Consider the following 12711-nt stretch of genomic DNA (forward strand, 5'->3'; position numbering starts at 1 on the left):
TCTCGTTCCAGACCTTCCCCTTCCTGCCTTGCTTGTTCCCCACACCTGAGTCTGTCTCATTATTTCCTGATCATTCCCACCTGTGCTTCCCTTCCTCATGTATTTATAGCCTGTGTTTCCCTTTGTCCTGTGCCTGTTTGACTTGTGCTTTAACCAGTCAAACTTAGCCTTTCTCTTGAGCCACAGAATTAAAGTCTCTTCGAAACTCTGCATCTGAGTCCAGTCCTGTGTTCTGCCTTGTCACTCGGGACCGGACAGATTAAATAATCTCCCTTTGGGTAAGGTAGCAACTGTGAGTAATTCTATGGAACAGTCGTAAGGTTTATGAGGTGGTAGGGCACAAGCTTTTACTTTACTGAAAACCATTTTAAGATCATAGTTGGGGACAAGACCTGATGACAGGCTGCTATTGATGATGTCCATGACTGAAGAGCTAAGAGTGGCCCAAACCTGTTTAAAAAAGCGAGGTGGGACTGGATCCAAGGGAGAAGATGATGCTTTTAATTTATCAACAATCCCAGACAGTTCAGACCCTGACACCGACTTGAATTGGGTAAGACCAAAAGAATCCTGCACCAGAGCAAATTTTAAAAAGGAAGTGCATGACGAAACATTCGCCCTAATAGCAGCTAACTTGTTGTTAAAAAAGAATAAAAAAACGCTCACACATTTCATTTGTCATCTGTAGTGTGGGAGATGGATTGGGGGTTACAAACAGAACCAATAGTTTCAAGTGGCATGTGGGGCTTGTTTACATTTTCTAAAACCAAGCTGGTTTTGACGGTATCTTGGTATTTCCTCCAACTGTCTTTTAGGATTTCCTGCGAGACCTGCAGATGATTGCGTTTTCATTTGCGCTTTGCTGTACGGCACATACGCAGAGCGTCTTGCAATGTTTCATTGAGCCAAGTCTCCTGCCTCCGTTTCTGGCGAGTGGCTTTTAATGGAGCAACAAAATCTAAAACCTTACTGTGTGTTGAAATAAAATAATTCATAAACTCTTCTGTGCCTCTGACTGCATGAGGACAGTCGTGAGACTGCGTCGATGCATTAAAGAGAGGAGGGATTATAGAAGCAGTCTCAGTCCTAATGGAGCGACTCAGACGAACAGGACCCGAGACTTTTACATTGTGTTGCATATTAAAAGCAAGCATAAGAGGACTATGGTCCCATAATACATTAGTAACCAGCGAGACATTGTCCACCAGAAAAACCATAAGATAACACAAGGTCCAAAGTGTGCCCACGGGTGTGGGACCAGTGACGTGCTGTGTTAAATGAAAAACTTCAACTAAGTCTTGAAAGTCTTTAGCAATTGGCTTCAAAGGGCAGCAAACATGCACTTTCAGGTCCCCGACAACCAACAGTTTTTCATATTGAGTCAACATATTGGCCAGAAAGTTTGAAAATTCCCCAATAAAGTTCAGATTGGGCTTAGGTGACCTGTACACGGCAGCGCAAAATATTAGGTCTGGCTGCCGTAGCTCAAAGCAGCCAAGTTCAAATGAGTAGAATGGTGAATCTTGAGGCCAGCCGGCCATCGGAGATTAACACAGGAGGGGTTGATTGATTTTTTTGATGACATAAGGTCAGATAAAGTGGGGGGCGAGTTTATGAGAGGTGGACTGGATAGGGATGGATAGGCACCATTACATGATTTCTATGGAGAGACATCATAGAATAGCCTCTACTTTGCCACATTGAGAGGACCCAGTTGAGGTGGCTCTACCATCTGGTCTGGATGGTTCCAGGAAGGCTCCCTGGTGAGGTGTTCTGGGCATGTCCAACTGGGCGGAGGCTTCAGAGAATACCCAAGACACATTGGAGAGACTACCTCTCTCGGCTGGCCTAGGAATGCCTGTGGGGATACCCCGAAAAGGCTGGAGGAAGTGGCAGGGGTGAGGGAAGTCTAAGCATCTTTGCTTAAGACTGCTGCCCACGCAACCTGTTCCCAGAATAGCAGAAGACAGATATATGATGAACAAAATTGTTAAATATTAGCAAACACACTCAAAGAAGCTTCTTATTAAGTGGAGAGTCAATCTTTCCTGTAAAAATACACTTGAGACTATTTCACTTTCACTTTACTGGAAGGAAATCAGGTTGGAAGTTGTCATGTTCAGCCATGTTCAGTCAATTCACGCATGAGTTCTCAACGGGCACCACAACCTAATCTTCTCAGCTGTACTTCTTTCTTGGTGAAGATCTCTGATCGAGTATCTGGAGATTAAAACACTCAGTTCAGCTGGTGAGTTCCTTTAATAGAATCTGATGGATGAGAGGGTTAAGCAAGTCAGTTTATTTATTCAATATAATCCGTTTGCTTCTGCTTCTTTTTTAAATTGTTCTACCACCGCCCCACTTATTTTGCAGCTAACCCTGCTTCGGCAATTGCTGTTCACCTGGATCAGGTGTGTTCAGTCAATCACAATCTGGGCTAAATCAATACAACCAATCAGGATCTAAAGCAAGTTTAGCTGCAAAACAAGCAGAGCGGTAGCCCACAATGAAGAGGGTAGGTGACCCCTGTTTTAGAAACTTGGTGAAAGAAGCTTTGCTATTAATTGCAATTTCCCCCCGGGATAACTAAAGTATTTTAACTCTGATTCTGATATTTCAAGTTGCTGTCAGTCACTGAAACCACAAACAAAGAGACGCCCTAACAACCCCGCCAGAAAGGAAAATAGGTAAGGATTTCCCGGTCAGGAGATCAAACGGCTGGAGATTGAAACCGAAACTGCTGTCAGGATTGGCTGGAGTTGGAGGCAGAAGCTTGCATTCCTGTAAACCACGGTGACAGCTCAAACCCTCATTTCCACGGTTTACCTACTACTTCAAACGCTGGGCTCCTTGCTCCACCTCCAGCCAGTTTCTTTAAGGGAGGTGGAGCAGCTCCAAAGTGGCTGTCCGATGAGGTGTGGTGGGATCAAACAACGTCAAGAGTTGGGTGTAAAAAAGTCTAAATGAGCGGCACAGCTTGGCCCTGCAGTCCCACTCTGCCAAACCCCATCACTTGACCCGGCAAGTCAGGAAACTAAGAGCAAAAGTCACCTTGCTTTGCTCGGATGGGAACTTACTGGGGTTAAATTCTAAGTGGAGCCTACACGAAGTGAGCAACCCCCAACAGTCTTATGCTGTATCGTAAAATGACTCTCGTCAGACGAGATGGGTAAGGAGACTGAGATTGGGGAGCTTGCTTCAGTCATAAGAACCAATCATGAAGCTGCTGAATACCTTAAATGCAGCCATCCAGATCATAGGCTAAGCCAGACATCTCCTATGCGGCTGGCAGTGGTGAGTCTCCAGGCTGTGATCCTCCTGCTGGGTTTGACATGGATAATGTGACGGATTGGCCCAGGATTTTACCTAATTTTATTTTAGTAACCCAGGAGAAGGAAGGACATGATGTAGTGTTGAATGTAAAGATAAATCAACACCTCTCAACTATATCCTTGAAAGAAGAAAGGAGACTGACTCACTTGGTACCTTTTTCGAGGAGAAAGACAGAACAATTCACCGATCCAAATCTTCTATCTGCTCTGGGCTCACAATGTCTGTTCCTTGCATTTATTGAAATTAGGCGGTCCCTGGTTAAAATGTGCGTCGCAGTGGAGGGGGGCTCACAACTACAACGCAAATAAGAGAAAAATATCTGCGGAGCATCTTTGGGAAATAGCTGTTACAAGGTCTTCTTCTGCTTTCCTGGAAACAAGTTTTCTTGCAGAAAACAGTTTGTACACACACAACTCAGCAAAATATGTTCAAGAGTCCAAAAGGGCATTAATCTCTAGATTGGAGGTAAAGCAAATATGTAATAACAATAAATCTAATAAAACAGTTTCAACATTTCCCCCTGTGTTTTATATATTTGCTCAAAAGAAACATCACAGAAATAATTACTTCTTATTCAGATTTCCAATTACCAGGTCATACTATGACCCAGGTATATGTACACACTTATTCTGACTCATGTGAGTCAGAATAAGACTTCTAAAAGGAATTCTCAAGGCGCATTGCTTCAGTTTGTTCTTATCAAAAGATAACCATCAGAGGATGCAGCTCAGTTGGGTCCGGTGTAATCGCTGTGTAGACGAGACAATTGCACAAAGAATGCAGGGACGGAATGCAACAACATCCACACAAGGTCAGAACGGCAGCAATGGACACCAATGCAGAAGTTATCATTGAGTGGTACCTCCTAAACACTCCCAGCCATGAGTCCCCCATGTTGGTATCAACACCGGAATGTTCTTTCATCTTACGATTCAGGCTGCGAAGCCCTTCAATGGCCTTGCTCAGATTGTCGTCTGAAGCGTTGTTGTTATGGAAGAAGTTAAGAGACGTCATGAAGTGGAACATACCATTGTCATGTGTGTGGTAAGTGCATCGTGAGGTATTTGTAAGAATATTGGTATTTGTGACAGGTGATGGCCTCCTAAGGAACTTTGTGCAAATGCTGCCAGCAAAGGGGTGTGCATGTGATGCACAAGTTCCTGTGGGATGCCTGGAGAATATCCACATAAAATACACTCTGATTGTCGAATTTCCTCATTTCTATTAGTCAGGCAGCAAACAAGGAGCGCACAGTTGTCACGTGAACAGAATTAATAGGCTCCTTGCGCAGTTCACGGATTTGGGGGGAGGGTGACTTTACCAGACTTTCCGTACGACACACCTGCGTCTCACCTACTTTCCCCCCTTTCGGGTTGTTCATGTCGCCCGCAGAATGCCAGCAGAAAAAAAAGCAACATGAACATTTTCTCTCTATAGGCTCACAGAGTGGTGTATAGCCTTAATGTTTCAGGCAGGCCACCTGCTTGTCCCATAATGGTTTGCCTATTTTTCACCCACTGACAGCCTCAAGGGCAGTTGTGATTATCCCCTTAAAAAAAGTCAAAACATGTTGATGTTGTTGCTTAAAACATTTTTTTCTTCAAATGCAATTTTCTTGAGTGAAAATTGAGACCGTTTCTGATGTCCACAGATGTCACGTCCTCCTATGTTCATTTGAGCCTTTCTGACAGCAGTTGATTTGTCGTGATTAACATCTACCATTGAGTCTTTGTTATCTGGCCTCTGGAGAAATCTGCTGCGATATGTTGAATATTGGAGGGGTGGCCTTTTCCGACTGAAAAAGAATCATCCGCTCCGTGGATGATCTGACACAGTAATGGTTGACTCCTGACTGACCCGACAGCCTCACTTTTAATCGGAGCCCAGAAGGCTTTGACATTTCTCTGACATTTCCCATCCCATCGTTACCTCATCGGAGTGGAAAGGGCCTGCGTACAAGCTCTCAGCAATCAATAGGCAGTTAGTCTGTCTGCCTGCTGAGGCCCAGAAGAAAGGAGGCAGGTGTGTATAATCACATCCAGGCTGCCTATCATCTCCACCATCTTTGCTGCCACGGGACTGTTCAGCGGAGCGATCGCTGTTTTATTCAGAAGGGGCACTTACAGACGGTTTTATGCCAGCAGGTTTCCAAGCAATGAAAGGGAAATTACCAAATTTCACTTAGGGAAAGGTCAGCCCACAGAAATCCAGGAGACAGTTGTGGAGAGATTTAAAACTCACTTTTGGAAAGAATTTTCTCAACAATATTTCATGAAACCTCAATACAGCAAGTAATTATGGAACATCAGGAGCACATATCAGAAGACTGTGTTTTTAATCGCAGTTTTTTCGGGCACCAAATCTATGAAGCCCTTGAGAATAAAGTCTTCTTAATAAAAAAAAAGAATCAATCTACACAGACGAGTGCAGCCAAGGTAGACCGTTGACAAACAGCCACACGGAACACGCAACAGTTATGTTATGAATATTCTGGAACAGACCAAAGACTGTCTAATGAAGCAAATCACTTCAGTCTGAGCTGCTTTGCCAGTTGATCACTGCTCGCTCAGCTACAGATCGTCTTTTGTGGAATTAGACAACAAGGCCTACAGTTCCTGCAGCTAATATGCACTATAACATCAGTGTGCCACTTTACTGTCATGACATGATTACAAATAATAAAAGTTGACGGTTTTTTAGATTCAGACTTGAATGAGCAGAACTATCTGGAACTGGAGGTGTATGACTCAAAATGCTGGAGACTGAGCTCTGTGGCAGAAATATTTATGGAATCAATGAAGAGGTGACAAATCCAAGGGAGCAGCAAACGTTGGACAAAGCAGATAACCTGGCAAGGATGAACTAAAAAAAAACAATAAATTAACAGACAATATGATAACCCAATACAACGACTGTAATTAACAAAATGAAAAATGGTGTGAATCATGATAAATCTGTAACTACTGTGACCGACAATCATTACTGTCAGGTGTAAATGTTCGTCTAAAGGGACACGGCCTGTCAACACTCAAATGTGATAAGCATTCCTGTTGGCTCCAAGAATCTTCCCATACAAACATGTCAACATGTACACAATACAACTACAGTTCACACACACAAACATATGCATACAAACCATCACATGTAAAGCATTTCATTAAGTCACAAACTATTGTGCAAAGGTGAGCTGACATCTGTGCTCAGGTGAGTGTTTATGTTCTCTTGAGATGAATGATGGAATGCTAAAAGAGGGAGAGTGCCCGGTCAGCCCCACACCAAGACCCCCGCCAAGGCAGAAGCAGTAGACAGGGCCCCCCAGACACCCACGTGGAGATAGGGCAGCTCACCACTACACGGGAGTTCTGGGCATCCCCCCACCCCGACTTCAAGCACGAGCCAGGGCCCTCCAATGGGGACCCCCCCCACACACACTCCAGGAAGCCACCCACCCACTCAGTGGGAGGACCAGGAGAGACCAAGGCAAGGGCCGCCCAGGAGGACAACCAAGAGAAGCGGGTTTGAAATAAATAATCATATAGTCATTTCAGTCGGACAACTCATGCAGTAGTAATAATATTTATTTTCACATCTTTTAGTTTTGCTTTCACATACTTTGTTGCTTTCACATTCACTTTACTTTAAGTTAGCATTTCGCATTCCTCCAAGTAAGCATTTCGCATTCCTCCAAGTTAGCATTTCGCATTCCTTTAACTTTGCATTTCACATTCCTCTAGTTGGCATTTCACATTCCTTTAGTTTGGCATAAGACTCCGTGCATTTCCAAGAGACAAACATAAACCTTTGGGTAATAACTACCCCTAACGGAGCTCGCAGGGTGGGGCAAAGGACGCAGTGCTGCAGTAAAGAAGGATGAACAACTTACACCCCTGGACTTAAATAGGATGCTGCACAGGTGAGTTGATTAACTGACCCACCCTATGGGAGTGGCCTAAGTAAAAGCCTGCCTGAGTTGGCTGCCCGAAATGCTCCCAAGGTTGCTCACTTTATAATAAATAAAATCAGATTCTTAGAACACACAAATCAACTGTTTTTAAAAAAAAAAAACAGAACTGACATTACACGACTTACAAGTCTTTCCAATTAATATACAAAACATATTTCTAATCAAAGAGAATTCCCACGAGAGAATCAGAGGGGCGACAGAACTTTCAAATTACCATTAATGTGAACCAACAAGAAGAGTTTTTGTGTGTCACTGTCAGTGGTTCAATTATGGAACAATCTGGGTAATGAACACAAGCAATGTCAAAACATTCATTTCTTCAAACACTTTACAAAAAAATGGTTCCTAATTTTGACTAACATCTGAAAAACAAGATTTTGTTTCTGCTGTAACCTCTTTTCCAACAGAATTTTTCAATCTGCTCCAGAGTCAGTGTGTTAAACAATGAAATACGTACAAACGGAATTTTTTTGGACACACCTTCTCATTCAAAGCGTTTTTTTTATTTTCATGACTATTAAAATTGGAGAGTTACACTGAAGGCATCAAACCTATGAATTAACCCATGTGGAATTATATACATAACAAAAAAGTGTGAAACAACTGAAAACATGTCATATTGTAGTTCTTCATAGTAGCCACCTTTTGCTTTGATTACTGCTTTGCCCACTCTTGGCATTCTTTTGATGAGCTTCTAGAGGTAGTCCCTTGAAATGGTCTTCCAACAGTCTTGAAGGAGTTCCCAGAATGCTTACCACTTGTTGGTCCTTTTGTCTTCACTCTGTGCTCCAGCTCACCCCAAACCATTTTGATTTAGTTCAGGTCCGGTGACTGTGGAGGCCAGGTCATCTGGCGCTGCACGCCATCACTCTCCTTCTTGGTCAAATAGCCCTTAAACAGCCTGGAGGTGTGTTTGGGGTCATTGTCCTGTCGAAAAATAAATGATGGTCCAACTAAACGCAAACAGGATTTTGGAATAGCATGCCACTAGAAGATGCTGTGGTAGCCATGCTGATTCAGTATGCCTTCAATTTGGAATGAATCCCCAACAGTGTCACCAGCAAAGCACCCCCACACCATCACTCCTCCTCCTCCATGCTTCACAGTGGGAACCAGGCATGTACAGTCCATCCGCTCACCTTTTCTGCATCTCACAAAGACACGGTGGTTGGAACCAAAAATCTCCGATTTGGACTCATCAGACCAAAGCCCAGATTGCCACTGGTCTGATGTCCGTTCCTTGTGTTCTTTAGCCCAAACAAGTCTCTTCTGCTTGTTGCCTTTCTTTATCAGTGGTTTCCTAGCAGATATTCTAGCATGAAGGCCTGATTCACACAGTCTCCTTTGAACAGTAGTTGTAGATACGTGTCTGCTGCTAGAACTCTGTGTGCCATTGACCTGCTCTCTAATCTGAGCTGCTGTTAACCTGCCATTTCTGAGGCTGCTGACTCAGATGAATTTACCCTCCGCAGCAGAGGTGACTCTTGGTCTTCCTTTCCTGGGGCGGTCCGAATGTGAGCCAGTTTCTTTGTAGCGCTTGATGGTTTTTGTGACTGCACTTGGAGACACTTTCAAACTTTTCCCAATTTTTCAGACTTACTTTCCTTCATTTCTTAAAGTAATGATGGTCACTCGTTTTTCTGTACTTATCTGCTTTTTTTGGGGCCGGAAGGGATCTGGTTTGGGGACCACAGGATTTCCTCTCTGCTTTTTGCAGATGATGTTGTCCTGTTGGCTTCATTGAGCCAGGACCTCCAGCTTGCATTGGGGCGGTTTGCGGCCGAGTGTGAAGCGGCTGGGATGAGGGTCAGCACCGCTAAATCTGAGGCCATGGTTCTTGACCGGAGAAAGGTAGCTTGCCATCTCTCGGTGGGTGGAGTGTCCTTCCCCCAGGTGGAGGAGTTTAAATACCTTGGGGTCTTGTTCACGAGTGAGGGAAGACCGGAGTGTGAGATTGACAGGCGGATCGGAGCAGCGTCCGTAGTTATGCGGTCGCTTTATCGGTCTGTTGTGGTGAAGAGAGAGCTGAGCCGAAAAGCAAAGCTCTCAATTTACCGGTCGATCTACGTTCCAGTACTCACCTATGGTTATGAGCTATGGGTCATGACCGAAAGAACGAGGTCTACCAGTCTATTCAGTAGGACTATCAGCTGTGTATCCACCTGACTTCTGCACAACACAACTGATGGTCCCAACCCCATTTATAAGGCAAGAAATCACACTTACTAAACCTGACAGGGCACACCTGTGAAGTAAAAAACATTTCAGGTGACTACATCTTGAAGCTCATCAAGAGAATGCCAAGAGTGTGCAAAGCAGTAATCAAAGCAAAAGGTGGCTACTATGAAGAACTACAATATGACATGTTTTCAGTTGTTTCACACTTTTTTGTTATGTATATAATTCCACATGGGTTAATTCATAGGTTTGATGCCATCGGTATGACTCTACAATTTTCATACTAAACCCAGAACCCCGAAAAAAAAGAAAACTCTTTGAATAAGAAGGTGTGTCCAAGCTTTTGGTCTGTACTGTTCTGTATATATGTATATGTATATCTCAGGGTGGGAGTGTGGTATAACCCTGACACCAGCTACAACGGTTAAGTGATGTACAAACCTGAAAGTCTACTGGAAACTGTGAATGAAGCATTCAGGGCAATTCCAACCCTACAAAAACACGCAATTCTAAAATAAGAAAAAAAAAACACCAATTTTAAGAAAAAAATTACTAGAAAGTAGTCAAATTATCTGTCCATGCAGCAAGTAATTTTTACTTGACAAGAATTCTTGAAATAAGACATTAAAATCTTGAAACAAGAAATTCCACACAAGGTTTTAAAATGGTTTAAAAAGGCTTAAAAAGCTAAATACTAGATAGAATTACTTAAAACTGGATATTATACATCCTCAAAATTAGTTTTTTTTGCTAGTTCTAAGCAACTGGAAATTAAAATGAGATCTTACAACAAGTTGGCCCATCTCAATAAAATCTCAAAACTAGAACTTATTCTAAGAGAAAAAAAAAAATTTTTTTCCTTTTCAAAATAATGACAATGAATGCCTGTTCAACTTTTCAACTTTATTGAAGTTTAAAATAAAGCTCAAAATTTAACCAGAAAAAAGGTTTTCTTACCATCAAAAAACAAGTTTCAGCACTTACAATGTAAACAAAAATAGCTTAGCTTCTCTGCATTCTCTGTCCATTAAAAAAAAGTTATCATAGAAAACTGTATGATGCTAAAAAAAAATACAGTTACGTATTGAATATTTCCAGTAAAACTCTGAGAAAAGCAAAAAAACAGTTAAGCCATAACAAGAAAAATGGCAAAGTACATTACTGCTCAGTGAAAGACTTCCATTCGGCTATTGCCTTCTTGTAAGAACTAGTGGCATCTTTGTCGTGAATGGCATCCCCGATAACCTCGGTCTGGATCACTGAGAGCAGTGTAGCAACACATTTCGGATACGTAAGGTGTAAAGTGTAGTAGTACGCCATTATTATCAAGAGTCCTTCACAGAAATCCTCTGGAGGAAGGGGGCTCACAGGTGTATTTCCCACCGCAATCAAGCTGGTTGTTCCATCGAAGAGGAGCACTGGGGAAGACAAAGGTCGCTTCTCCAGGTAGATTGTAGGGTCCTCGCCTTGCTAAAATAACAGACAGAATGAATGGTCAGTGTGTGAAAAAAAAGGTTGAAAAAGCAGCATTTTAATGAAACAATAGATTATTGTCAGACAGAAAATATTTGACTATAATATTGACTTTGCAAGTGAAAGATACTAATACTGATTTGCTGTTTAAAAGAAAAAAAAAGAAGCAACAATTACATACAAAGAAGAACAACTTTGTATGTAATGAAATTATGCAAATTACAGACACTGCTAAAACTACATCTATACCTTTAGGACATGAAGGAGAGCCTCACTGGCACTTCCAAGCCGTTTTGGTGGTGGAGTTGGTGAAGGGAAAAGTGATGGGAGTGCATTGATGAAAGCAACAGTGAAACCCACTAAGAAAGAGACAAAATAGACAACTAAGTGCTTTGAACACAAACACGTTTTGAAAAACAAAACAGGAACTTGCCTCCACGCACATCCAATGGAAAAGGGGGTTTCAGAGCCTTCTTCCACACTCCAAAAAACTGAACTTTTGCACAAAATTCCTTCCACCTTCCCCTCATTTCATCTATGTACACTGAAAAAACGGGAAAAGTGGGGTTGTTCAATTTACAAATAGTAAACATGTTTGTTTAATATGAACAAATTATGTTTACCTTCGAAACATAATATAATCTTGAAAATCACACATAATTTCTTGCTGTGTTACTTTTATATATTTAAATCATGTTGACAAAACATGAAATAGTTATGCTTGATCCTTTGCCCCTTAATTTTGGATAAGTAAACCCCGTCTGTGAAGAAGCATTCCAGGAGGAGAAACTTTGCCGTCAGCCATTTTAGAGAAGCTACAAGCACCTGCTGGCTGGAGGAGCTTAAAAAAGGTAAGTTAATTTACTCTAACAAATTAATTTATGAAAGTGGAAAGCGTAAATGTATCATTAGTGTTGTTTTTTTCCATGGGGAAGAGCTTTGTAATCCACTTTTGTCGTAGTTATCAAAGTTAAGGCTCTGCGCGCCACTTTTGTCCCTGCCGGCCGCAGCCCTCGGACGGCAGGTAGGGGGAGGTGTGTGTGCGCGGTAAATTGTACTTTCACGTCGCAGGCAGATTCAGCTGTAAACGCGGTGATTTCAAATGATGTACGGGGAAGAGTGGTGAGTAGTTATGCCGTAGGAATTCAATTTTGACAGAGGGGCAGTGGGCGCTTGCGGGCACGGCGTTTTTTTTTCCACAGGCAGAAACTCTGCCAGGGGATTTTTCATCGTCACTAAGTGGATTTCTTTTTGCTAAATTCTGCGTTGTGGAGACCGAAATTGAAGGAAAATGTGAGAAGCTATCATTACTATTGTCATTATTTAGTTTTTCCATACCGTTCCACCATGAGCTAGCTTAAGGACGGCATTGTTTGACCAGCAAACAGCAGCGCACTTCTGTCTCAGTCAGCTGTCAATCATTCTCCGTGCGCGTCTCGTGCACGGAATGCGTTCGGTGTGTCCAGTTTACATAAGTCTTTGGTTTCAATCAGAGCTTTGTTTTCATTCTATGATGCTGAACATATTTTTATTTTAGCTTTGAGAGTTTAATGGAGTGAAAATATTCATGTCCTTTTGGAACAAGTGTATAATGTGTAGTAAAAAGTTTACAGCCTTATAATAATGTCTGTAATCCTACTTCACATATTCCTCCTATTTGTGATAAATTAATAGGGGAATCCTTTATGGGTGGGGGGGATTATCTACTCCCGATCTGCTAGTTTAGTTTTGCAGTTTCCATTTCAAAATTCGCGGGTTTTCAT

The 12711-nt window shown here is 42.3% G+C and overlaps 1 long non-coding RNA gene across 5 annotated transcripts in view; it reads left to right on the forward strand.

Annotated features, from left to right (window-relative positions):
- The first annotated feature begins 11483 nt into the window (after nt 1–11483).
- The window catches only part of LOC144991129 (uncharacterized), a 77172-nt gene continuing 75944 nt past the window's right edge, over nt 11484–12711 (forward strand). The window contains exon 1 of one of the 5 annotated variants that reach the window (XR_013655043.1): nt 11484–11799. This is a non-coding gene — a long non-coding RNA (uncharacterized LOC144991129). Of the gene's footprint in view, nt 11800–11857; nt 12071–12711 lie in introns of those variants that run through there. The other 4 variants (XR_013655040.1, XR_013655038.1, XR_013655041.1 and 1 more) reach the window with 4 other exon arrangements.

The sequence above is a fragment of the Oryzias latipes genome, chromosome 3, assembly GCF_053564925.1.
Source record: "Oryzias latipes strain Hd-rR chromosome 3, Olatipes_Hd-rR_3.1".
NCBI classification, from domain to species: domain Eukaryota; kingdom Metazoa; phylum Chordata; class Actinopteri; order Beloniformes; family Adrianichthyidae; genus Oryzias; species Oryzias latipes.